Source organism: Gasterosteus aculeatus, unplaced genomic scaffold, assembly GCF_964276395.1.
Source record: "Gasterosteus aculeatus unplaced genomic scaffold, fGasAcu3.hap1.1 HAP1_SCAFFOLD_59, whole genome shotgun sequence".
NCBI lineage: Eukaryota > Metazoa > Chordata > Actinopteri > Perciformes > Gasterosteidae > Gasterosteus > Gasterosteus aculeatus.
The window spans coordinates 34,062-59,268 of record NW_027554914.1 but is presented as its reverse complement, the minus strand read 5'-3'; the positions used below and the strand labels follow the sequence as shown (position 1 = coordinate 59,268).

Below are 25,207 nucleotides of genomic sequence, written 5' to 3'. Positions count from 1 at the left end.
CGCAGATGTACCTGCCAATGTGGAGATTATTAACTGCATTAAGATTTTAGATCAATTGGGATTACGTAGGAATTGTAAGGCTGTAATGCTTATTGCAAAAAGCTATTGTTGAATAGCTCTAAAAAGGAGAGCATTGTGAGATTTGGGCTGAACGACATTGTTATCTCTATGTGTTATATTTCGCCAGTGCAGTGGGCAATTCTGAAATTATTGGACTCAAATCAAATCTGTGAATCAATGCCATTTGTCGATGTTAGTAATACATCAGTTCTAAGAGGAAGTTAGCATTAAGCATTAATGGATTAATAGAGAGTATATGGATACAGCTTTGGTTTTACAAGTGAGTTAAAAGACCAAGTGAACCTAACAACTATAGATCTATGTTAGAAGTTCATTCTGAAAAGATACGAGTCACTCACAGTAAACCTAAGGCATACCCTGCTTTATGGTGTATTTTATTCTAAATCAACCTTAATTTACGAAAGAGCATCATCGCAATCACAATAATTTATTATCATGTATGTTGCAAAGAATTTTTCTTGCCGGGATGGTGTAAACAATGACCATAAATACACAAGCATGTGCACAAGGGGAAAAGTCTAATTATGTTTGAATATAAAATAAAGTGTCCAGTTCATTAGATATTACCTTTTAAGTAATTAGCCGTGACGATGTGCAAAAATTGTGCAAAAATCGGGCAAGAGAGCTTGCCATGCAGCAGAGAGGGGATGATTGTTTTCAAGGAGAAGTACACAAACAAGTTCCTGAGGAACTCAGATGCTGGTGAATGACAGGATCTGCATCATCTGCTACAGACCTGTAGGCTCCGTAGGCAAATTGCAGGTGGTCCACGAGTGGGTCGGATCTCAGGTGGGACTGGACAAGGCGTTCAAAAGACTTCATGACCACACAGGTGAGGGCGTCTGGCTTATATTCATCAGGTCCTGTGTTACTTGGGTTTTTAGGGATGGGGAGGATGGTGCAGGCTTTGAAGCAGGCCAGTAGGTAGCATGTCTCCAGCGAGGTGATGAGGTGAGACAGAAAACGGGCCGGCTGCCTTCCTGGGGTTCGGACGTTTGAAGTGGGTGTTTGAACTGGTTGAGGACTGGGCGCTACGCCTGCTGGACGTTGCCCTACGGTGGGATGTAAACCTTAACGATGATGTCTGAAGCAAACTCCTTTGGGGAGTAAAAACTCATGATGACATCATCTAGGTCATGGGAGCAGTGGTGCAGGACCTCTGTCACGTTGCTGTACCAGCTACTGTTGGTGTGAAAACAGATAGTGTCCCCTTTCAGCAAGAGCTTTCGACTTGTCGGTAATGCATATGATCTCGTTAGAGCTCATACTGCCGCTGTCACGGTAGTTTTCTGCATCATGTCTCCCTGGTAACTTCACTTCCTGCCTTGTCCTGTCTTCCCCTGTGATTGTCTGTCATGTCATGATTGTTTCCAGCTGTTTCCAATCACCAGCACCTCTCTAGTGTATTTAAGCCATGTGAGTCTCTTGTTACTTTGTCATTGCATATTGTCCGGAGGTGCATGTCACTGCGTTCATGCTTCTTGTCTACGTCCTGCTTCTTGGAATCTTGCCTTTTTGGAACTTGGAACTATTAAAGCCTTTTTGTTTTTTTGAAAAACTCTGCGTTTTAGTCCTCCCTTCTATCCCCCCCTTGCTGACAGCCGCTTCTAGTTATCTGATTTGAAAAACCTTGCCTAAAAACAGCTCATTTGAATCTAGCTTTTAAAATTCCATTAGTCGGAAGATAAAGTGTTAAATATGCCAGTAAACTGACAAATAGAGACTGATGGAATGACCTCTAAAATCCTTCTCTTAGCTTGACACATATAGAGGATTATTCCTTCCACAAGCTCTCACCCAGGAGGGTCGTTTCAGGCAGAAAATGCGATTCATGAAATGTGCAGTCATTTTCCCCCCGTTTCAATACAGCTGACTGATTAGTTTACAGCTGAGTAACTGGGTTGTAGACCGTCACTGGCGCCGTGTTTTCCGAGGCAGGTCTGTTGTGCAGGCGGCTCGTGCGTGTGTGGCGACCGTACAATCCACCCCGAGACCCCACCAACAACGCCGTCCCCTCCGTCCGACGTGAGCTCTACGGTGGCGGATTTCCAGAGTTCCACCTCGTCATCAGCCAGCTCACTTTGTCTCGATTCCAGCAGCTGTAAAAACAACAATGAATCAGTACTGTGCGATGCGTACGGACACAACACATCTATCAATGCACCTGAAACAAGTCAGCAAATAAACTCTGACCCTCTTTGTTCTCGCTCGACTCCGCGCTGAATCCTTCGCAGCTTCCGCCCGCAATGAGTGTTCCGCCTGAACCTGAAGCTCCTGCGTCCCGTCTCACAATACGTCTCACAGGCGGCTGGAAAACAATTAAATGAGTGTGGTATGAATCCAAAAAAAATCAAACGCAAGTCACAGTAACATTTAACAAGGAAGGAGAAACAGTAAACAGTGTCACTTACACACAATGACGTCGTCTAAATCTGGACTTTTCCCGGAGCAAATACGAGGTCACCGCCTCATTATGAGGAGAGATTAGTCTGTGAAAACAAAATGTACAGTTATGATCGCTATCCATACGTATATATTCCCTTATACCGCAGAATGAAAGCATATTCTGTAAATCTGACCCTTGCTCCGGTCCGTAGCGCCTGTAATTCGTCTCGGAGTTGTGAAGACGGCGCACCGCTTCCTGTAAACGACACGGCAAAGAAAACACACTTTAATAAAGCTGTTTCTGCTCACTTGTAAGGCTACTAGGCTACTCTTAGCTTAGCTTGAGGCTACGCTACTTTTAGCTTAGCTAGCAGTCATCGAACGTATTCTTACCGCCATCTTGGGATTGTGCGCCCGTCTCCTCTTCTTTGAGTCGGTTCCTCTCCTCTATGGACAGAAACCCGCAGAGTCCCGAACGCTCCAGTGGAGCGAACCGCTCGTTGATATCGGCAGTTTGTTGTTGGAGTTGACGAGACGATCCACTGAGAGCGTTCAGCAGCTTCTTCTCGTCTGTCTGCGGACTGGCCGAAAGTTGGTGACCGTGGAGAGGAGTTGAAGGCGAGTTGAACGCGAGACGTCGTCCAGCCATTATTCACGAAGCAGCAAAAACCAAACAAAGGAACTGGAGATACAGTTCTTCTGAATATAGTAACACACGTGTCTGTTTGTATGCTCGTCTTGCAAGTACTGCTGTATCAGTCATGCTTATGACCTCACACGTGATTGGACGAGGAGTCTAAGAGTCCTCCAATCACATACGAGGTTATTGTTATAGGGAAGGACCAGTATTTTAGGAAGACAAATGGTTGGGACTTTGAAACAGCTGATATGCTTTATGTAAAGCCGTGTTTTGGTGTCAGCAGAACGACTTTCCCTAGAAATCTGTACAGTGGTGCCTCTTTCTCCATTCCACCAGACACTCTTGAGTCTGACAGACATGCAATGTTGACAATGTATCATCACATGTACCCTTGTGTCACTGAGGTTGAATGTTTTGCCATGACATGTAAACGGGTAACATATATGAATGTAACTTACTCAATCGATAGATGCAGAGCATAAAGGTCAGCATATGTTCATGCTAAGTGGTGTGGAAACACTAACAGTTTTGAGGAACCCGTCCTTGACCCTCTAGCAGAACTACGACCAGCCATTATAAAGCAGTTTATAGTTGTTAATGTTGTGTCAAAGGGTACGGCATTTAAACATGTTCTTGCACAAGTTTCCTGGCTTCATCTCCACCCGGACAGACATTTTTATGGAAAGCCAATAGAAGTTTGGGGCTTGCAGGGAACAGACACGTCATACAGCATCATTTCTGCCAGGTGAGCGCATTGCTAGAAGATGTGTGGTTAATACATCCTCTGTGCATTTAAGTAAGACCAAAGAAAAGGTCACTGTAGTCCTGCCACTATGCACTGTAGTTGAGCTCTAGGAGACTGTGATCTCTGCAGACCCCTCATGCTGATTCAAATGTTGTTTGCATGGAATGCTCATTTTACCTCGATTAAAACTAACCAACTAAGAAGTTGTTTTGTGTATCTTTTTTACATAACATTTGCCTTTGCTAATGGCGTACACAGTAATCTAGCATATTTGTAATAAATTAATCAATTCAAGCTAAAATGTAAGACTATAATTAGGCTACTGAGCCTGATCTATTTGTACCAGAGATTTTCTTACCTTTTAAAAAAATGTCACCTGGGCTAAAACTCCCTCTGCGACCCTGATTTGCATTTGAATAGCTCACCGCATTTTCATTTACATGTCAAAGCCTCCCCTAGAATTAGGAGGAGGGGGGCCATGGGGGGACAACTGCCAAGGGAGGCCCACATCAATTTCTGACAATTTACGGCAGTTTTCGGCGTTGCCCGCAAATTGCCGCAAACCTGAAATTCCACGACAATTTACAGTGCCGCATACTGCCGAAAATCCCACTTTTCATGCAGTATGAGATCCTATCAGAGCTGCATCCAGCTCTGATGAAATGGCATAAGAGCAAAGAAAACTGAATGTTTTGCATCGTTATTTGTTATTTCTGAAAAGCACAAATTTTATTTATATTTCCAGGTTTTGTTTTGTTTTGCAGCATGTTCATATTTCTAACTTGTATCATTTTGACAGGAGATATATAAAAGCGCAATTTCATCACGGGAAGGTGGCGACGGTTCACGTGAGCTGCCGTTCACCTCGTAGGACGGTGGCGATAATCAAAGAGGCAACGCTAAAACAATAAAGGGACATGTGGATCGACCGCGCACGCTAAATGACCCATTTCTAGTGGTCGAGTGGACGGTGTGGCCGGGGTGCGGAGTGGGGGGGCGGGGCGGGGGGCTGCCGTCATGAGCTTGCAGGTCGCTGTGTTGTGCCTGATTCTCAATAAAGTTAGAAACAATGATTTACTGCGAACGCGTGGCCGTGAAGATACTCGTTAACATGTGATTTGCATGAGGAGGAGGACGCGGGTCCATGTCTCTACTGAAAAAGAAATATGAACATGCTGCAAAACAAAATAAAACCTGGAAATATAAATAAAATTTGCTTTTCGGAAATAACAAATAACGATGCAAAACATTCAGTTTTCTTTGCTCTTAAGCCATTTTATCAGAGCTGGATGCTTTGCATCTTTTTTTGGCAACAAGTTGGTTTATGTTTGGCGCGAGGTCCCGTGTTGTGGAGACTCTCAGGATGGACTGAAGGTTCATCAGTGAGACGACTCCTGTGTGCTGTTTTGTTTGTCTTCACTGAGAACAGCTTCTCACGCAGATATGTGCTACCAAACATGCACAAGGTTCGATGTAGACGGAGCTGGGACATTGCTGCGGGACTGGAGTGAATAAACAGTGTCGGACTTTGTCTTTAGTGTCCCATCACACTGCAGCTCAATCAGCTCCATCTGAAACTGCACAGGTGCAGTTTCCACGTCGACGGCAAATGGGTTGCGAAACAACTCAAAATTATTTTTTTGTTCCTCAAAATCACCAAAGCGCCGCGCGAACTCCGCGCGCAGTGCGCTCAGTTTATCAGCAACGTGCGTATTTGGGAACACCGCTGTGCCGCATTAGTTGGCAACAGGGAAAGTGGGGCAAGTTGCACTGGTGCATTTGTGTCTCCCATAAAATCAGCTTCACTTGAAATGCCTTCACTGCGTCATACATGTCGGTGATCATGCGGTCACGTCCCTGGAGCTGGAGGTTTAAGGCGTTGAGACGAGCGGTTATGTCAGCCAGAAACGCAACGGAAAGCGCTCGGCAAGGCAGCTGAAGCGCTGCATTATGGGATCTGTAGTTTATTCTGTTATCAGCGCTTCATATCGTCGGGCCATTAGTAACAATAATATAAAATGATCTCGCGGGCCAGATATAATTGCATGCCGGGCCGGATATGGCCCGCGGGCCTTGAGTTTGACATATATGCTCTAGGTGGTCTTCAAACACGTTACTCCACCTGTTGTTCTGGCGGTAAATTGCTCTGCAACACACGCAAGTGTGTGTTCAAAATGAAGAAACGCCGGACGGACAGAGGGCATCGGTGATCGAAAGGTTAAAATCAAATGTATTTAATAAAAGAAAGGGTGTTGTGGTAAAAGTAGTGAGCAGGGTTTCCACCTTCAATACAAAATAATAACCCTGCGATCCCCGGTGATTCCTCCCACCCTCGTCGGTACTTTTGCATCCGCTTTCGGTTCATAGCTGGACGCGGGCGGATGTATCTGAGCCATAGATATTATATACAAAGGCCTTTATATATAATATCTATGTCTGAAGCTGCCTCCGCCATTCTTTCAAATCCAACCTACGCCAAGAGACCCGCCCTCCTCTGACTCTGATCCGCAGCGTGAAGGAGTGCTAACTTTTTAATAACGGATCAAAAATATTAATGCACGCGTTTTAAAAAAAAGATAACAAGGAAATTGTGTTCATAGCGGTTTGGGATATTTTTGTTGATTTCCGAGATTCAAGTATAGTTCTCCTTTTTGTGTGTGATACAGTGGAGAAAATAAAGTATTTATTTTGCAGGAATGTAACCATAGAAACCATTTGATGACATCCGACATAGTGTCATTTGATGTCATCACTCTTTGATCTTGCAATGTAACCATATATGGCATAAATAGCAACCATTTCACACTGTGTGATGTCATCACGTTTCCATGGTTACATGCCTGTCATCTGATCTCATCAGTCTTTCCTTTGATCTGGCAAGGCATTCCATTCCATAACTCAGAACATAACAGAAGTGCAGAGCTCCTGAGAGCTGAAGTTGAACATCTGTCTAATTTTGAAAAAACGTTTTACCCCCAGTACAAGGACTCATCTGCACAATGTCAGGTGAGGTTTCCTCAGACATGGACAACTCCAGCAGTGAGGAATCATTCTGTATGGAATCCAACTCTGAAACTCCAACCTCAGCGGAACCATTGCAGGAAAAAGAGCTCTCCATACTCTGCAACAAGTCTGTACAATACAAAGTATTGGAGTTTATTGGAGAAGGAACTTTTGGCAAAGTAGCCAAATGTGTCAATTTGAAAGCAAATGAGAACACGGCCATGAAGATCCTCAAAGACGTCAATGATTATGCCATCGAAGTACAAATGCTGGAAAAGCTCAGGAAACTTGATACAGAGAAAAACAACTTGGTGGGATTCGTGGATAATTTCATAGTCGATGACAAGTCTTGCATCGCTTTTGAGTGTTTAGACAGGAGTCTTTACGATTTGATGGAACAGAGAGAGGCACCATTGACTCTTAATGAAATCCGTCCTATAACTCGTCAGCTACTTGTAGCACTCAACGCCCTGAAGGGTATCGGCATCCTTCATGCAGACGTAAAACTTGACAACGTTATGCTCGTCAACCACCAAGATGAGCCCTTCAGAGTGAAATTAATTGACTTTGGTTTGGCCATGCCAGCCTCCGAAGCACGGGAAGGAATGATTGCACAACCTATTGCATACCAAGCACCAGAAGTGTCCTTGGGCCTCCCCATATCTGAAGCCATTGACATGTGGTCACTGGGATGTCTCTTGGCATCTCTGTTTTTATACCAAGACATCTTCATTGGTGAATCTTTGTACGACGTAATGAACACTGTTTGCTGTCTGCTCGGTCAGCCACAAGACCACCTGCTAGATGCTGGAAAATACACTCACCAGTATTTCAAGAGGGAACGCTGCTCTCCCAATTCACAATGGAGACTGAAGACACCGGAAGAGTACAAGAAGGAAAATGATGACCAGCTGCAATTGTCAGAGTGGGAATTTGACCGAATTGGAAATTTGGCTGACGCAGTAAACAAATATTCAAATGCAATTGAGGAGGTTGAAGTTGAAGACACAAGGGCATTTTTAAATCTCCTTCAAATGTTGCTCAATCCAGATGCTGAGAAGAGAATAACACCTCAGCAAGCCTTGGAACATTCTTTTGTCACCATGAGTCACCTGGCTGACTACGCTCACAGAAGCTCTTATACACAAGCTGCCTTTGAGCTGATGGTCGTCTGCCCTGCGTGTGATTCAGACGAATGTCATGAATATCTCAGCGATTTTGAAAGCGACACGGAATCATCTGACTCAGGAAAGGTTTCCTCAAACATGGACAACTCCAGGACTGAGGAATCATCCTGCATGGAATCCAACTCTGAAACTCCAACCTCACCGAAACCATTGCAGGAAAAAGAGCTTTTTATACTCCGCAACAAGTCTGTACAATACAAAGTATTGGAGTTTATTGGAGAAGGAAATTTTGGCAAAGTAGCCAAGTGTGTCAATATGAAAACAAATGAGAATACGGCCATAAAGATCCTCAAAGACGTCAATGATTATGACGACGAAGTAGAAATGCTGGAAGAGCTTAGGACACTTGACCCAGAGAAAAACAACTTGGTGAGATTCATGGACAGTTTCATAGACGATGACAAGTCTTGCATCGCTTTGGAGTTGCTAGACAGGAGTCTTTGGGATTTGATGGTACAGAGAAAGAAACCATTGACTCTTAATGAAATCCGTCCTATAACCCGTCAGCTACTTGTAGCATTCAACGCCCTGAAGGGTATCGGCATTCTTTACACAGACCTGAAACTTGACAACGTTATGCTCGTCAACCACCGAGATCAGCCCTTCAAGGTGAAATTAATTGACTTTGGTTTGGCCATGCCAGTTTCCGAAGTAGAGGAAGGAATGATTGTACAACCTTGTCAAAACCGAGCACCAGAAGTGTCCTTGGGCCTCCCCATATCTGAAGCCATTGACATGTGGGCACTGGGATGTGTCTTGGCATGTCTGTTTTTTGGCCACAACATCTTCTATGGAACATCAACATATGGCGTAATGAAAACTATTTGCTGTCTGCTCGGTCAGCCACAAGACCACCTGCTAGATGCTGGAAAAGACACTCACCAGTATTTCAAGAGGGAACGCTGCCCTCCCAATTCACAATGGAGACTAAAGACAGCGGAGGAGTACAAGAAGGAAAATGATGACCAGCTGCAATTGTCAAAGAGGAACTTTGACCATATCGGAAATTTGGCTGACGCAGTAAACAAATATTCAAATGCAATTGAGGAGGTTGAAGTTGAAGACACAAGGGCATTTTTGAATCTCCTTCAAATGTTGCTTAATTCAGATGCTGAGATGAGAATAACACCTCAGCAAGCTTTGGAACATTCTTTTGTCACCATGAGTCACCTGGCTGACTACGCTCACAAAAGCCCATATACACACGCTGCCATTGACCTGATGGTCGTCTGCCCTGCGTGTGATTCAGACGAATGTCAATATCTCAGCGATTTTGAAAGCGACACGGAATTATCTGACTCAGGAGAGGTTTCCTCAAACATGGACAACTCCAGGACTGAGGAATCATCCAGCATGGAATCCAACTCTGAAACTCCAACCTCACCGAAACCATTGCAGGAAAAAGAGCTTTTCATACTCCGCAACAAGTCTGTACAATACAAAGTATTGGAGTTTGTTGCAGAAGGAGGTTTTGGAAAAGTAGCCAAGTGTGTCAATATTAAAACAAATGAGAATACGGCCATAAAGATCCTCAAAGACGTCAATGATTATGACGACGAAGTAGAAATGCTGGAAGAGCTCAGGACACTTGACCCAGAGAAAAACAACTTGGTAGACGATGACAAGTCTTGCATCGCTTTTGAGTCCAGGACCGAGGAAGCACACTGCATGGAATCCAACTGTGAAACTGCATCCTCACCGAAACGGTTTGGGTTCACGTGTTGTTCTATTTTGTAGTTTATGCACACAAATGCGGTGGCGAGCTAACCGGAGCGTCTCGCCCGCCATCCGGAGAGATAGAATGTTGCATCTTTGTCTTACAGTAGGCTACCATCAACAGAATCTTGAACGAATGCAAATATGTGTAACTAAGCTTAAAATGACTTGCCATTCACCACCACAACGCCCCCCCCCTTCCCTCACACACACACACCCCCTTTTTCCCTCTCCTCCTGCCCTGCCACTACTGCCTCTTCATCTTTATCATCTTTTAATCCCAGTCCCCCTTGTGCCAGTACCCCCGTGACCCTCTTCATTTACCATATAACCTAACCCCCGCTGAAACAGGGTTCCCACAGAAAAAATTCCATGCTACCTCCTGATTTTCCAGGTTCTATATTAAGTCATAATCTATAGGACCCTGAAGCTTTCTGCCCCCCACCTCCCCTCACAAACACAACCCCCTAGGACACTGACTACTTGCATACAGGCAGAAACTAAAGCTCTGCAAACCTGTGGTGAGGGAATTCAAGTACTGGACCAGTGAGACGCTGGAGGATCTTCGGGCGTGCTTTGACTGCACAGACTGGGATGTTTTCAGAACTGCTACTGACAGTCTGGATGAGTTCACAGAGGCTTCTGTGAGGACAGCTGTGTACCATCATGCACCAGGGTGAGTTACAACAACGACAAACCCTGGTTCACAGCGGAACTCAAAACACTACGCCTGCAGAAGGATCAGGCATTTAGGAGTGGGGACAAAGACTTGTACACAGAGGCAAAATACAAGTTTAGCAAGGCGGTGAGAGATGCTAAACGACTGTACTCTGAGAAACTCCAACAACAGTTCTCAGCAAGTGACTCTGCTTCGGTCTGGAGAGGCCTCAAACACCTCACCAACTACAAGCCAAAAACCCCCCACTCCATGAATGACCTCCGCCTGGCAGACGAGCTCAATGAGTTCTACTGCAGATTTGAAAGACAATGTCCTGATCCCATCCCCCACAGCTCCACCAACCTGCTGCAGTCCCCCTCCCCTCCCTCCCCCAGCCCATCAGGTGCTCACGCCTCTTCAACCTTCCCCTCCCCCACCAGCAACGACCCTCTCTATTCTGGAGAGAGACGTTAACCGGCTCTTTAGAAGACTTAATCCCCGTAAGGCAGCCGGTCCGGACTCCGTTTCCCCTCACTCCCTGAAGCATTGTGCTGACCAGCTGTCTCCGGTGTTCACTGACATCTTCAACACCTCCCTGGAGACATGCCACGTACCAGCCTGCTTCAAGGCCTCCACCATCATCCCTGTCCCCAAGAAGCCCAGAATCACAGGACTCAAGGACTACAGGCCCGCCGCCCTGACCTCTGTAGTCATGAAGTCTTTTGAACGTCTAGTCCTGACCCACCTGAAGTCCCTCACCGACCCCCTCCTGGACCCCCTGCAGTTCGCCTACAGAGCCAACAGGTCTGTGGACGATGCTGTCAACATGGCCCTCCACTACATCCTCCAGCATCTGGACTCCCCAGGAACCTACGCCAGGATTCTGTTTGTGGGCTTCCTTGTATGTTCCTTGTATGTTTGACATATTTTGGCTAATAAATGTTTCCTGATTCCTGATTCCTTACTTGATATAAAAGACGTGCCAGTCAAGTCTCTTACCCTCCTCTTTCATCTTCTCCCCCTCTTCCTCCTCCTCTGCACTCAATAAGTCATAAGAACTCAATTTATCAATTTACCAATAAATATGTGCAACTCAATCTAACAACATCGATGCAATCCTGATTTTCCAGGTATGAATCATTGGGTCAACTTAAAAAAATGTTAACGTTTTCCACTAGAATTTTTAAGTTAAGCCAATTAATTCAAAGCAATGTTTTGAGTATGGTGGAGTAGCTTTTGGGCCACAATAAAACACATTTCTAAGTAATATGAACTTATTAATTGTCAACATGAATACAAACGGACAGCAGCTAAGGGATGCCTTCCTGGTCCTCAAAAAGAACAGAAACTCAGACAGTATTATTCAAATGAATTCGAGCCATTTATTTAAATTAAAGTAACTGTAATAAACAGTAGCACAATTCTTAAAAGTGGAAAAACATACATTTGTAGGCAACATTCTCCTGAGACACAAAATAACATGCACTCAGATATTTATGAGGAGAAAGTGTTATAAAATTAAAACAGAGTGCATGAAATCACCATCCTTTGACATGAACAAATGAAAATGATTTAAAACAAAATATGACAGATGACTGTATATTAAAAGGCACACATTTCAACATCAAATGAAGTTCTATCAATCAACTTTGGCAGTACTTGCATCATCTCTTATCTCATCAATATCAGACTACTCACCCTCCTGATTAACTCCAGCAAAAATTTCCAAAGAGAGACACTGCATATCAAGTTCAAAATAACACCAACACCCTCAGAGAACAGAGGCCATCCTTTTCAATTCGGATTACACTGATTTGGTTTTCACTCAGTACTGTAGGTATTAATATTATCTCAGAAAAAAATAACAAGCGAGTTGTGTGAGTGCGTGTGATGTGAGCCTCCCTCACACATGGTCGATCAACTCTACTCTAGAAAATACTTTACTTTGTTACTTTAGAGCTGGCTTTTTGTCCATCGAGCTCAAGACATAGCTTCTGAAATACCTCAAAAGTAAATTTCAAATGCTTGGGATAGCTAAGGTTAAGGGCATAGATCACTCCCATCAGCAAAGCACAGGATCTGGCGACAGGTGTACGTCGAGGTTCTCCACATCCTTGTAAAGGAAATTAGAAGGTGTTAGGATGTATAAAATGCATAGCTCAAGCTCTTCAGGTTGATGTGCATTAGGGAATGCAGGGTGACCATGTACTTCAACGCATAGCAGAGGCTGGTGTATTAAAACAGCCATATCTCCAAGCGGGAAGGCTACAGAGACATGCAGTTCAAACAAAATTAAAAGCGTACTCAATTTCTTACGTTATAATGTTTGAAAAGGTCCTCCTCCTTCTCTCCAAGTGTCACGTATGGTTTCATTTCCCGTCTTATTTTGTAGTTTTCTGCTTCTTGTCTCCCTGGGTAACTTCACTACCTGCCTGGTCCTGTCATCCCCTGTAATTGTCTGATCGTTTCCACCTGTGTCCAATCTTTAAGCCGTGTGTCTCTTGTGTCACTTGTCGCGTCATTGTCTATCGTCCTGGATGTTCCTCGTTCCTGCCTGCCTTTTTGCCCCCTGTTCCTGTGTGTGTTTTTGCCCACTGGCCTTTTCTTTATTGCCCTTTTGACCATTAGTCTTTTGTTACTCCACGTCTGCGTTTGAGTCCTGCCTTCCTACCCGACCCTGACACCAAGATGGACTATGAGGCAGAGAATGGCAATTTCTCTGTGCTCCACGCCCCTATTGATGTTTCCTCAGTTTCCAGATGTTCACCAACCCCGATTCAGACGTTTAAAGGAAAGATGAATGAGTCATAAATTGACAGTTTATGGAGAAGAATGTGGAGCATCTGTTGGTGATCCAGAGCAATATTCACCTATAAACTTAAAGAGAGTAACAAATACATAAAATAGAAAACTAAATAATTTACCACAAAGTACTTTGTACTTAGTACTTGGCCGGTGGACTGCGGTACTACCTCCTGCGATGCTCATTCACCCTCTGTTTGGACCACGCCCCGCTCCAATGGCTCCACCGCATGAAGGATACCAACGGATCACTCGGTGGCATCTGGCTCTACAACCATGTAACTTCACGGCGGGCCATAGGCTGGGGGCGCAGGGGGTATGTGGTGGCGGGCGTGGTTTTGGCTCGTCTGCAGAGGGGAGAGAGAGAGGGGGAGTGGCTCAGTGAACGGTGCCAGGTGGAGGCGATTGGCCTCAGCTGAGCTGAATGTTGATTGATTGTGTTTGTCTTGTTATTTAAAACGCAGTAAGGGCGATCGGGACGAGAAGGGAGCCGCAAAATGAGCGAGCTAGACGCCGGGAGCGCTGTGTTTTGAGGAGTGTAAGAAGCAAAATAAAAGTATTGTCAACTAAACCTGCCGTGTCCTGCCTTATTCCGGAACCCCAAAAACCCACACCCGTGACAACATGTATGCATTTTAGGGGGTTGGACATGCTGACAATAGAAGATCAAAGCACCCGCCTCATGATTAGAGGACGATCTTTACCAACTGAGCCACAGCTCCTACTGGCTGTCTTCTTTTGAAGTCGCTTTTGAAGGACTTCAAAATAAGTAGAAGACAACTATCACTGCCGCAAATGTATTTGTTTATGTCTTGGTCCCATTCTGTTAACTGTCAGGTGGTGGACCTTTATCCCGAGTAACGACCAAGCCCAAAATTGTAAACATTTAAAACAACTAATATACAGAAATATCTGCTCAATGATTAGTTTTTAGAATTACAAAAACATCTCTTTTAGACTAAAATGTTGAGATTCTTACTTCTTTCAAGCAGGAAGGGATCTCGACCTCGATCACGCCTCCTGAGCATTCACCTTGACGGCCCACAAACCCCCTGTACTCCCCCTCCACTGCCTCTCCAATTGGACGAGACACAGACACACAGCAGATTCTGATTGGTTTCAAGGATGCAGCCTGTTGCTGGGCGGTTTCCATGGAAATCACTGTCATCGTGTGGATGTTGAAACTGGACTAAAGGATAGGGAAACCGCGTTGAAATCTGTGTTATATTTCTTTGTGATGCAGTTAAAATGGCACACTTTTCTCAGATGACATCTCACTCTGCATCCCAATTGTCCTCCTGCAGGATCCAACCTGCTGAACTTGTTCAAAGGCCTGCCCTCACATTCAACTCTTTAACTGTGCAACTAAACTAACCGGTTAAATCTATAAAGGGTACCAGAGGGATGAGTTGGGCTCTTGAGATCAAACATACTGTATATCATAATAATGGGGGCTGACTGTACTATTAGTTTGGCCTACGCATTGATCTGCCACAACTTAAAAACTGCCTCCAATTAAGAAAAAACTGGCCCTTTAAAATGAAAGAAATGTTTTAGAATGATTACATTGTATTCGTCAACATTATCATGTCCATTTTTATTTTAGGAGCACTATTCCCTACATCCTTGCTTTTTGCTCTTCCTCAGCTCATAAAGTGTTTGAATTGCGACTTCAAATAGCTGGTGGGAATCCTCTGATCTACAGTAAAGCCTGAAGAAAATAATCAGAGGCAATAATTAAGAAGAAATATTTGGAGGGAGAACCGCAGAGGGAGGGACATGGAGAGGAGAGAGACTAATGGACCGAGAAGACCAAGAGTCCATATTCGCTTACAAGCGCCAGCAGATATCCGATTTAACTCACAAATAGTGTTTGTATTTTACGGTAGAGCGCTGACTTATCTGCGTGGCATTTAGCATGCACATATGACAAATAAACTGCAAGGAAAGCGTCCGGCAGCACTTTGAGTTCTGCTTTTTAGAATAAAAGCAAATGATTGTTTAGCTGTGGCTTGATGGCTTGATGATGGATCAGGCAGCTTTATTTACAGGGATATTTTTGGTCATTGGAAAAGAAGAATGTTGATTGTTTGATTTTTAGTTATTCTTTGCCGCAGATGTACCTGCCAATGTGGAGATTATTAACTGCATTAAGATTTTAGATCAATTAGGATTATGTAAGCAATAAGCATTAACGGCTTAATAGAGAGTACATGGATACAGCTTTGGTTTTATACGCGAGTTAAAAGACCAAGTGAACCAAGTGAAGTGTAACGCACCACAAGAGACCAGAGTGAACTCAAGCGCAGAGCGCAGTTTTATTAGCGGGGTACAGACAAGGATCAGGCGTGGTAGTGTCCGGTGAACAGGCAGGGGTCGAAAAGCCAGGCAAGCAGGGAACAGACTGAGGCACCGTCAGGGAGCAGGCGAGGTCGTAGCTGGAGGTCAGGCGGGGGGTCGAGAGCCGGGAGCGCGGAGGTTGGCAGAGGTACCGTCGGGGGTCAGGCAGGCGTGAACGAGGTCTGGGACAAAGGAGAGGTCAATAACAGGTAGGCAGAAACAGGATATCAGGAGAACGCTCAGAATGTGATGGCAACATGCACAAGACTTCGCATCGGCCTCTGAGGCTTCGGCAGCTTAAATGCCCAACCTCTCCTGATGAGAGACGAGCCACAGGTGCGTTGGTGGGAGTGGCCGCGCCCGCTCAGTGGGCTGATCCCGAGTGGCACAAACCATTGTAACGTGCCACAGAGGGGTGACTGAGATCCCGAGCTTCGGACCTTAGTATTCCGGAGACGGGGAACGTCTGTATGTGACATGAAGTTTATTCTGAAAAGATACGACTCACTCACAGTAAACCTAAGGTATACCCTGCTTTATGGTGTATTTTATTCTAAATCAACCTTAATTTACGAAACGGGCATCATCGCAATCACAATAATTTATTACCATGTATGTTGCAAAGAATTTTTCTTGTCGGGATGGTGTAAACAATCAAAATAAATACACAAGCATGTGCACAAGGGGAAAAGTCTAATTATGTTTGAATATAAAATAAAGTGTAAGATATTATATATTAAGTAATTAGCCGAGACGATGTGCAAAAATTGTGCAAAGATCGGGCAAGAGAGCTTGCCATACAGCAGAGAGGGGATGATTGTTTTCAAGCAGAAGTGCACCAACAAGTTCCGGAGGAACTCAGATGCTGGTGAATGACAGGATCTGCATCATCTGCTACAGACCTGTTGGCTCCGTAGGCAAATTGCAGGTGGTCCAGGAGTGGGTCGGATCTCAGGTGGGACTGGACAAGGCGTTCAAAAGACTTCATGACCACACAGGTGAGGGCGTCGAGCTTGTAGTCATCAAGTCCTGTGTTACTTGGGTTTTTAGGGTCGGGGAGGATGGTGCAGGCTTTGAAGCAGGCCAGTAGGTAGCATGTCTCCAGCGAGGTGAGACAGAAAACGGGCTGGCTGCCTTCCTGGGGTTCTGACGTTTGAACTGGTTGAGGACTGGACGCTACGCCTGCTGGACGTTGCCCTACGGTGGGATGTAAACCTTAACGATGATGTCTGAAGCAAACTCCTCTGGGGAGTAAAAACTCATGATGACATCATCTAGGTAAGGGGAGCAGTGGTGCAGGACCTCTGTCACGTTGCTGTACCAGCTACTGTTGGTGTGAAAACAGATAGTGTCCCCTTTCAGCAAGAGCTTTCGACTTGTCGGTAATGCATATGATCTCGTTAGAGCGCATACTGCCGCTGTCACGGTAGTTTTCTGCATCATGTCTTCCTGGTAACTTCACTTCCTGCCTTGTCCTGTCTTCCCCTGTGATTGTCTGTCATGTCATGATTGTTTCCAGCACCTCTCTAGTGTATTTAAGCCATGTGTGTCTCTTGTTACTTTGTCATTGCATATTGTCCGGAGGTGCATGTCACTGCGTTCATGCTTCTTGTCTACGTCCTGCTTCTTGGAATCTTGCCTTTTTGGAACTTGGAACTATTAAAGCCTTTTTGTTTTTTTGAAAAACTCTGCGTTTGAGTCCTCCCTTCTATCCCCCCCTTCCTGACAGCCGCTTCTAGTTATCTGATTTGAAAAACCTTGCCTAAAAACAGGCCGCCATGTATTCATTGTTTGCCTCCGTGTGCATGAAAGCATTGACGCCCAATCATGCCTTCTACTTGCAATGTGGGTTCAATATGTTGTCATGTCTTACATCACGCGGTGGAGCAGAAAGAGATCAATCTGCAAGAGCAGGAGGGGGTCTGCTGGTATTCCCTCACTGAGATCACCCGTATACGTTTAATATCAGCTGTAGGCGGCCATGAAACGATGGACAGGAACAAGACACAAGGACAAGAAGCGTCCTTCTGGTCCGCCCTGCTGGAATGTCTCTGACCTGAGGAAACACTGTGATGAGGTTTCCTCCTGTGACATCTATCCTCCCTTCCCTCTGTCTCATTCATATCAGATACAGTGTTTACTCTGGCTAGCTGCTCTCTCTGCTGGAGGACTGTTGAAACTACATGTTGGTACTTCAAATGGGGGTACATGCAACCCTCCAGTTGAACTTCTGTAATATGTAAAGTAAGGTGAATTAAATCAGCATGGAAATGGTTTCACACAGGACTGCGGCGTCCTGGGTGATAGTCCTGTGTTTTTATCACTAGTTGCAACTCCCCCTTCCCCCATCACCCCAACACCCCCCATGTAACGTATAAGTCTTCTGACCTGAGAATGATATGGTTGCTCATTTGAATCTAGCTTTTAAAATTCCATTAGTCGGAAGATAAAGTGTTAAATATGCCAGTAAACTGACAAATAGAGACTGATGGATTGACCTCTAAAATCCTTCTCACATATAGAGGATTATTCCTTCCACAAGCTCTCACCCGGGAGGGTCGTTTCAGGCAGAATACGTCTCACAGGCGGCTGGAAAACAATTAAATGAGTGTGGTATGAATACAAAAAAAATCAAACGCAAGTCACAGTAACATTTAACAAGGAAGGAGAAACAGTGTCACTTACACACAATGACGTTGTCTAAATCTGGACTTTTCCCAGAGTACATACGAGGTCACCGCCTCATTATGAGGCGAGATTAGTCTGTGAAAACAAAATGTACAGTTATGATCGGTATCCATACGTATATATTCCCTTATAGCGCAGAATGAAAGCATATTCTGTAAATCTGACCCTTGCTCCGGTTCGTAGCGCCTGTAGTTCGTCTCGGAGTTGTGAAGACGGCGCATCGCTTCCTGTAAACGACACGGCAAAGAAAACACACTTTAATAAAGCTGTTTCTGCTCACTTGTAAGACTACTAGGCTACTCTTAGCTTAGCTTGAGGCTACGCTACTTTTAGCTTAGCTAGCAGTCATCGAACGTATTCTTACCGCCATCTTGGGATTGTGCGCCCGTCTCCTCTTCTTTGAGTCGGTTCCTCTCCTCTATGGACAGAAACCCGCAGAGTCCCGAACGCTCCAGTGGAGCGAACCGCTCGTTGATATCGGCAGTTTGTTGTTGGAGTTGACGAGACGATCCACTGAGAGCTTTCAGCAGCTTCTTCTCGTCTGTCTGCGGACTGGCCAAAAGTTGGTGACCGCGGAGAGGAGTTGAAGGCGAGTTGAACGCGAGACGTCGTCCAGCCATTATTCACGAAGCAAAAACCAAACAAAGGAACTGGAGATACAGTTCTTCTGAATATAGTAACACACGTGTCTGTTTGTATGCTCGTCTTGCAAGTACTGCTGTATCAGTCATGCCTATGACCTCACACGTGATTGGACGAGGAGTCTAAGGGTCCTCCAATCACATACGAGGTTATTGTTATAGGGAAGGACCAGTATTTTAGGAAGACAAATGGTTGGGACTTTGAAACAGCTGATATGCTTTATGTAAAGCCGTGTTTTGGTGTCAGCAGAACGACTTTCCCTAGAAATCTGTACAGTGGTGCCTCTTTCTCCATTCCACCAGACACTCTAGAGTCTGACAGACATGCAATGTTGACAATGTATCATCACATGTACCCTTGTGTCACTGAGGTTGAATGTTTTGCCATGACATGTAAACGGGTAACATATATGAATGTAACTTACTCAATCGATAGATGCAGAGCAGAAAGGTCAGCGTATGTTCATGCTAAGTGGTGTGGAAACACTAACAGTTTTGAGGAACCCGTCCTTGACCCTCTAGCAGAACTACGACCAGCCATTATAAAGCAGTTTATAGTTGTTAATGTTGTGTCAAAGGGTACGGCATTTAAACATGTTCTTGCACAAGTTTCCTGGCTTCATCTCCACCCGGACAGACATTTTTATGGAAAGCCAATAGAAGTTTGGGGCTTGCAGGGAACAGACACGTCATACAGCATCATTTCTGCCAGTTGAGCGCATTGCTAGAAGATGTGTGGTTAATACATCCTCTGTGCATTTAAGTAAGACCAAAGAAAAGGTCACTGTAGTCCTGCCACTATGCACTGTAGCTGAGCTCTAGGAGACTGTGATCTCTGCAGACCCCTCATGCTGATTCAAATGTTGTTTGCACGGAATGCTCATTTTACCTTGAATTAAACTCATCTTTTAAAGAAGTTATTTTGTGTATCTTTTTTACATAACATTTGCCTTTGCTAATGGCGTACACAGTAATCTAGCATATTTGAATTAAATTAATCAATTCAAGCTAAAATGTAAGATTATATAATTAGGCTACTGAGCCTGATCTATTTGTACCAGAGATTTTCTTACCTTTTAAAAAAATGTCACCTGGGCTAAAACCCTGATTTGCGTTTGTATAGCTCACCGCATTTTCATTTACATGTCAAAGCCTCCTCTAGAATTAGGAGGAGGGGTCATGGGGGGACAACTGCCAAGGGAGGCCCACATCAATTTCTGACAATTTACGGCAGTTTTCGGCGTTGCCCGCAAATTGCCGCAAACTTGAAATTCCACGACAATTTACAGTGCCGCATACTGCCGAAAATCCCACTTTTCATGCAGTATGAGATCCTATCAGAGCTGGATCCAGCTCTGATAAAATGGCATAAGAGCAAAGAAAACTGAATGTTTTGCATCGTTATTTGTTATTTCTGAAAAGCACAAATTTTATTTATATTTCCAGGTTTTGTTTTGCAGCATGTTCATATTTCTAACTTGTATAATTTTTACTGGATATATTTTTATGGAGAGAAAGATATTTTAGGTTAAGTTAAAGTTTATTTATTGCAGAATAACATTCCTGTCTGTTTGTATTCATATTTATGTTAAAAGAAACTTTTAGTTTTAGTGTGTTCAATAAATGTTTATTCTGTTCGGCCCGCGACCTGAAGTGTGTTTTGAATTTTGGCCCCCGGTGCAAGTTGAGTTTGACACCCCTGACCTAGAGAGTCACGTCTTTGTGTGTGGAAGTTGTTGGTTTGTTTATTTATTTATCATGGACTTTATTGCCTCGTGCTTTTTTCGCGGACATATTTGTCCCGTATTTTCCTCCACAACTTTGTGCACCTCTTGTTCTCCCTCCATGAATCGCAGTAGGACCGAGTGCGAAAAGTGGTCGGTGGAAGCTTCCTTTGTCCGGACGGCAGGCTCCGGTGGCCGGTGGCAGGTTCCCTTTTCGGAGCGGCAGGTTGCATTGGTCGGTGGTCGGTTCTTCCGGTGTTCGGTGGAAGGATCCTTTTTCAGTAGAGACATGGACCCGCGTCCTCCTCCTCATGCAAATCACATGTTAACGAGTATCTTCACGGCCACGCGTTCGCAGTAAATCATTGTTTCTTACTGTATTGAGAATCAGGCACAACACAGCGACCTGCAAGCAGCGCAGCGTCTTTAATAAAGTGATGTGTGTCTTAATGCGATGCTTTAGAAATGAACACACAGGGATTCTGTATTTGTTCATGAAGTCTGAAAAGGGTCATTTGGGCAACGTTTTGATAACCGACCGCAGCCAGCGGGGAGAGAGCACCAGCGGACTGACGGCAGCCCCCCGCCCCGCACCCCCCTCCGCACCCCGGCCACACCGTCCACTCGACCACTAGAAATGGGTCATTTAGCGTGCGCGGTCGATCCACATGTCCCTTCATTGTTTTAGCGTTGCCTCTTTGATTATCGCCACCGTCCTACGAGGTGAACGGCAGCTCACATGAACCGTCGCCACCTTCCCGTGATGAAATTGCGCTTTTATGTTCATGCTGAGTTTGTATCTGCGGTGGCGGGCGCGGTTTGGCTCGGCTGCAGGGGGGACGGAGAAGGGAGTGGTTCAGGGAACGGTGCCGGGGGAGGCATAGTCAGCCTCAGGTGGGACTAACCAAGCTGTGTGTTCTACCTTTAAGTGGGAGACATCCGGCGACAGCGAGACGGTGCTGAGAGGCGAGGAGGCTGGAGCCGGCTGTGTGTTATTGTGTGGGAACATTGAAATAAAGCACTTTCAATGGACCCGACGCTGCATGCGCATCATTCCGGGACCCCCCCACAGGCCGAACCTGTCACAGTATCCTTATGTTTGAAATGCACTTATTGAAACCTCAGTCGCTTTGTGTTCAGATTTAAGTTTAATAGGGATTTGAGGCAGAAAAACAGGTACAAATGTAGAATAAATTATTGTTGATAAGAATCTATTAAGAAGTGATTTAATAAAGACAGAACTGACATTTTAGCAGCTGTCTTGAAAGATCTATTGAGAAGTAAGTCATGTTCTTCAGGTACAGTAGTTGTGGACCAATACTAAAGTTTGATAGTGTGCTATTACTGATTTGTTTGTAGTATTCCAGTTTATGTTAACACAAAATTAACATTGTCATTGTGCTGAAAAAGGTGATCGGCGATCTCTGTAGAATATTTCCCAAAAAGAATTAGTGTCACATGACATGATCACCAGTGCCGCCATGCTTGTTAGTTGACCCTGTTGTTACATTTGTTACACAGTTTGTCCTATCAACGGATGATGGCATTGCACGATTTTAACACATCATACATAGTTATTTGGTCAAAAAGTGGATCCACATAGAGAATGCTTTTATGGTCAATGTATCCCAGAAAGAAAACGTAAAATATACAACCCTCCCGCCCCATGTTTAAAGATATACAACAGTATATAGATAAATTGTTTGACTAATACTACTTTCTTTTTATTATTTGATGAGTCACCATTGTCCTGAAAATCTGTGCTGACGAGCTTGCCCCATCTTCACGCTGATCTTCAATCAAAGAATCCACCATCACAGGATTAAATGACTACAGGCCCATCGTCCTGCGCCTATGGTGATGAAACCCTTGGAGAAGCTGGTGTTGGGGGATCTGTTTGTTTGTGGACTTTAGCTCTGCATTCAACACCATCATACCGGGGGTTGCTTCTTCTACTCTCCCATCATGTCTACTCCCTGTTCTTCCATCGCTGTGTGGTTTGGATTGGCCACCAAACAAGACCACAAACTACAACGGAGAGAGAATGATTGCCACAAGACTGCCCTCCATCCTGGACTTGTACATCTGCAGGGTGAGGAAACAGGCAGGAAAGATTACTGCAGATCCTACGGACTAAGGAGACAACTTGTTAAATACAAGGTCAAATATATGTATTATGCATAATTTGGAATATATATTTTATATTGCATAGTTAAATTATTATTTCAAATTATTATTTTATATATTCCTGTTTATTGAATGAACTGTTTTGAGACCTGACAAGTAGGCGAAATTAAATTTGTACAAATACGCATATATGGGAAATAAAACAGATTCTGTTCTTATTTCTGAGTGACACAAAGTTGTTCCAACAATGCTCCCTCCATGCAGGAAAGGGTCACTGCGACTGAAGACCCCATCAATGAGGTTAAATGTGATGATATTAGTCTAATTTAGAACCTGCATTTTCATGAGGTCAAAAGGGGGAATTCACTGACATGGATCCTATTTCAGTTGGTGGAAAATTGTTAAGGATTGAATCGGACTGACCTAACGTTCATGAGTGGTAGATGTAATCACAGAGATTGACAGGCCGTGCACATGACCAGAACAGACTGACAGGTCGTTCATTACATTAGCTGACACTTTTATCCAAAGCGACTAAGGTTACAATAAGTGTGTAGCACTTGTCTGGGACTAGTATTAGGAAAAACCACTAAATATCTACCTAGGATCGAAGGAGAGGTAGGTTTAAAACAAAGAAGAAGTTGAACGAATGACCAGTTTATTGCTTCACTCGGTCATGCAACAATCACAATATAAAACAGTGTGAAATGAAAAAACAAAAGAAGAGTAGATGATCGGGAAATTGTATGCTTCTTGTGAAAGAACTCAGTCTTCCCAGAGTAGATATATACACAAGTCAAGGATATAATCCGTTCAGTCCGTAAATAGTGTGTGCGTGAAAGTTCCGAGTTCCGTTCTGGTCCGGGTCTTTATGTATACGGTCTCTCTGAACTACCTTCCTACCGTCTACCTGGCGGCAGGACTGGAGTCTGACGTCTTCTCGATACACGAATCAGGTTGGGTCTGATCATACGGTCGGCCACACCGCATCCACGATCCGGGTTTAGCTCGCCATCTCAGCATTCAGATTCACAGGGTTCAGGTTCTTCTAGTGTGCATAAAAAACCAATCTACACAAAGTGCAGAATAATCAGTGTGCTTTCTAATTCTAGTTCTTACATGAGATCTCATTCCTTTCTGTTCTATATGTATAACCATCACCCGGTTGCACGCAGATTACATTGAGATGATAAAACAACATCACAGAAATACTCATAACATTACAACTTCACTTAATAATAATGTACAATTCAAAACTATACAGTATTCCACATCACTAACTAAAGGGTTTATCTTTTTCCCTTAATACGTTATGTGATTATATCACCATACTTAACATGAGAATAGCTTTAATTTAAGATATGCTTAGGCTATTTAGAGTCTATGCACCTGCAATGCACTTGCATAGCAAACCATTGCCATCTGCTACTTAACATAAGCTGCATGGCTGAACTGTAAATAACGCATCCTATAATATTCCAAACTGCAACGCAAAGACATCAGCGGTTAAACTCGATGTTTCCTCCACGATACAGTGAGCACCAGTGTGGGTTTAGCATTTACTCTTTCGTGTTTATAAAATTAAACACGGTGTTAACTATGGTAACAGGCTGCCGGCAACACTGACAACCACTCCGTTACTACTCCGATTGGTTCCAAAGAGATAACGTTTCAAATAATAACCTAAAAACAGTATTAATCCTCTCCCAGGTTCGCTAGCATGATGCTAGTAATGCTAACAGTGACTAGCTAACTGTGTTCACTCACCGGAGTTTCCAGTACGCGATTATTCGATGGGATTTTGTCAGTTGACTCTCAACTGGCTCTCTGGTTGGAAAACAGTCTTATTAATATAATTAAATGTAAGCTTGAATGTTTTATATTATTTCGTACCGAAATCAGGGAGCTCTTTTCTTCACGTCTCCTGGAAGGATAAAAGGGGGCGACGTGGCGCGCGGGGGTAGAGAGGGGGCACTGGGAACCGCAAGGTTGGTGGTTCAAGTCCCGGCTGCCCCATGTCGAAGTGTCCCTGAGCAAGACACCTAACCCCTTATTGCTCCCAGGCAAAATGTAAATGTAAAGCCATGGGTTAAAAATGTAACGTAAGTCGCTTTGGATAAAAGCGTCAGCTAAATGAAAAAGGGATTCCTCGCTCGTGGGTTTCGTGGGTAGCTCCCTTGAGCGGAACGCAAGCGCGCCCCCCAGAGGCAATAACTGCCACTACTACTGGTATCAGTAGCCCTAACTTCATGAGGGTTACAAGTGCATTTCAAACATAAGGATACAAACTCAACATGAACATAGAAGCGCAATTTCATCACGGGAAGGTGGCGACGGTTCATGTGAGCTGCCGTTCACCTCGTAGGACGGTGGCGATAATCAAAGAGGCAACGCTAAAACAATAAAGGGACATGTGGATCGACCGCGCACGCTAAATAACCCATTTCTAGTGGTCGAGTGGACGGTGAGG

At 44.4% G+C, this 25,207-nt stretch overlaps 2 long non-coding RNA genes across 5 annotated transcripts; both read right to left on the bottom strand.

Moving 5' to 3' along the window:
• Positions 1–1,730: 1,730 nt before the first annotated feature.
• LOC144394822 (uncharacterized) lies at positions 1,731–19,731 on the bottom strand. 2 transcript variants are annotated; one of them, XR_013457254.1, is made up of 5 exons: positions 18,610–19,731; positions 18,411–18,472; positions 2,493–2,570; positions 2,275–2,389; positions 1,731–2,180 (listed from the first exon to the last, which is right to left on the bottom strand). It is a non-coding gene; the product is annotated as an uncharacterized LOC144394822 (long non-coding RNA). The 2 variants fall into 2 exon arrangements; XR_013457252.1 differs by lacking the exons at positions 18,411–18,472; positions 18,610–19,731 and adding exons at positions 2,661–2,722; positions 2,860–4,024.
• A 2,008-nt stretch (positions 19,732–21,739) lies between these two features.
• LOC120826891 (uncharacterized) lies at positions 21,740–24,996 on the bottom strand. Of its 3 annotated transcripts, none has more exons than XR_013457251.1 (3): positions 24,505–24,922; positions 23,641–23,807; positions 21,740–22,695 (listed from the first exon to the last, which is right to left on the bottom strand). It is a non-coding gene; the product is annotated as an uncharacterized LOC120826891 (long non-coding RNA). The 3 variants fall into 3 exon arrangements; XR_013457250.1 differs by having other exon boundaries at positions 23,648–23,807; positions 24,505–24,921; XR_013457249.1 differs by lacking the exon at positions 21,740–22,695 and having other exon boundaries at positions 23,715–23,807; positions 24,505–24,996.
• Between the last annotated feature and the right edge of the window lie 211 nt (positions 24,997–25,207).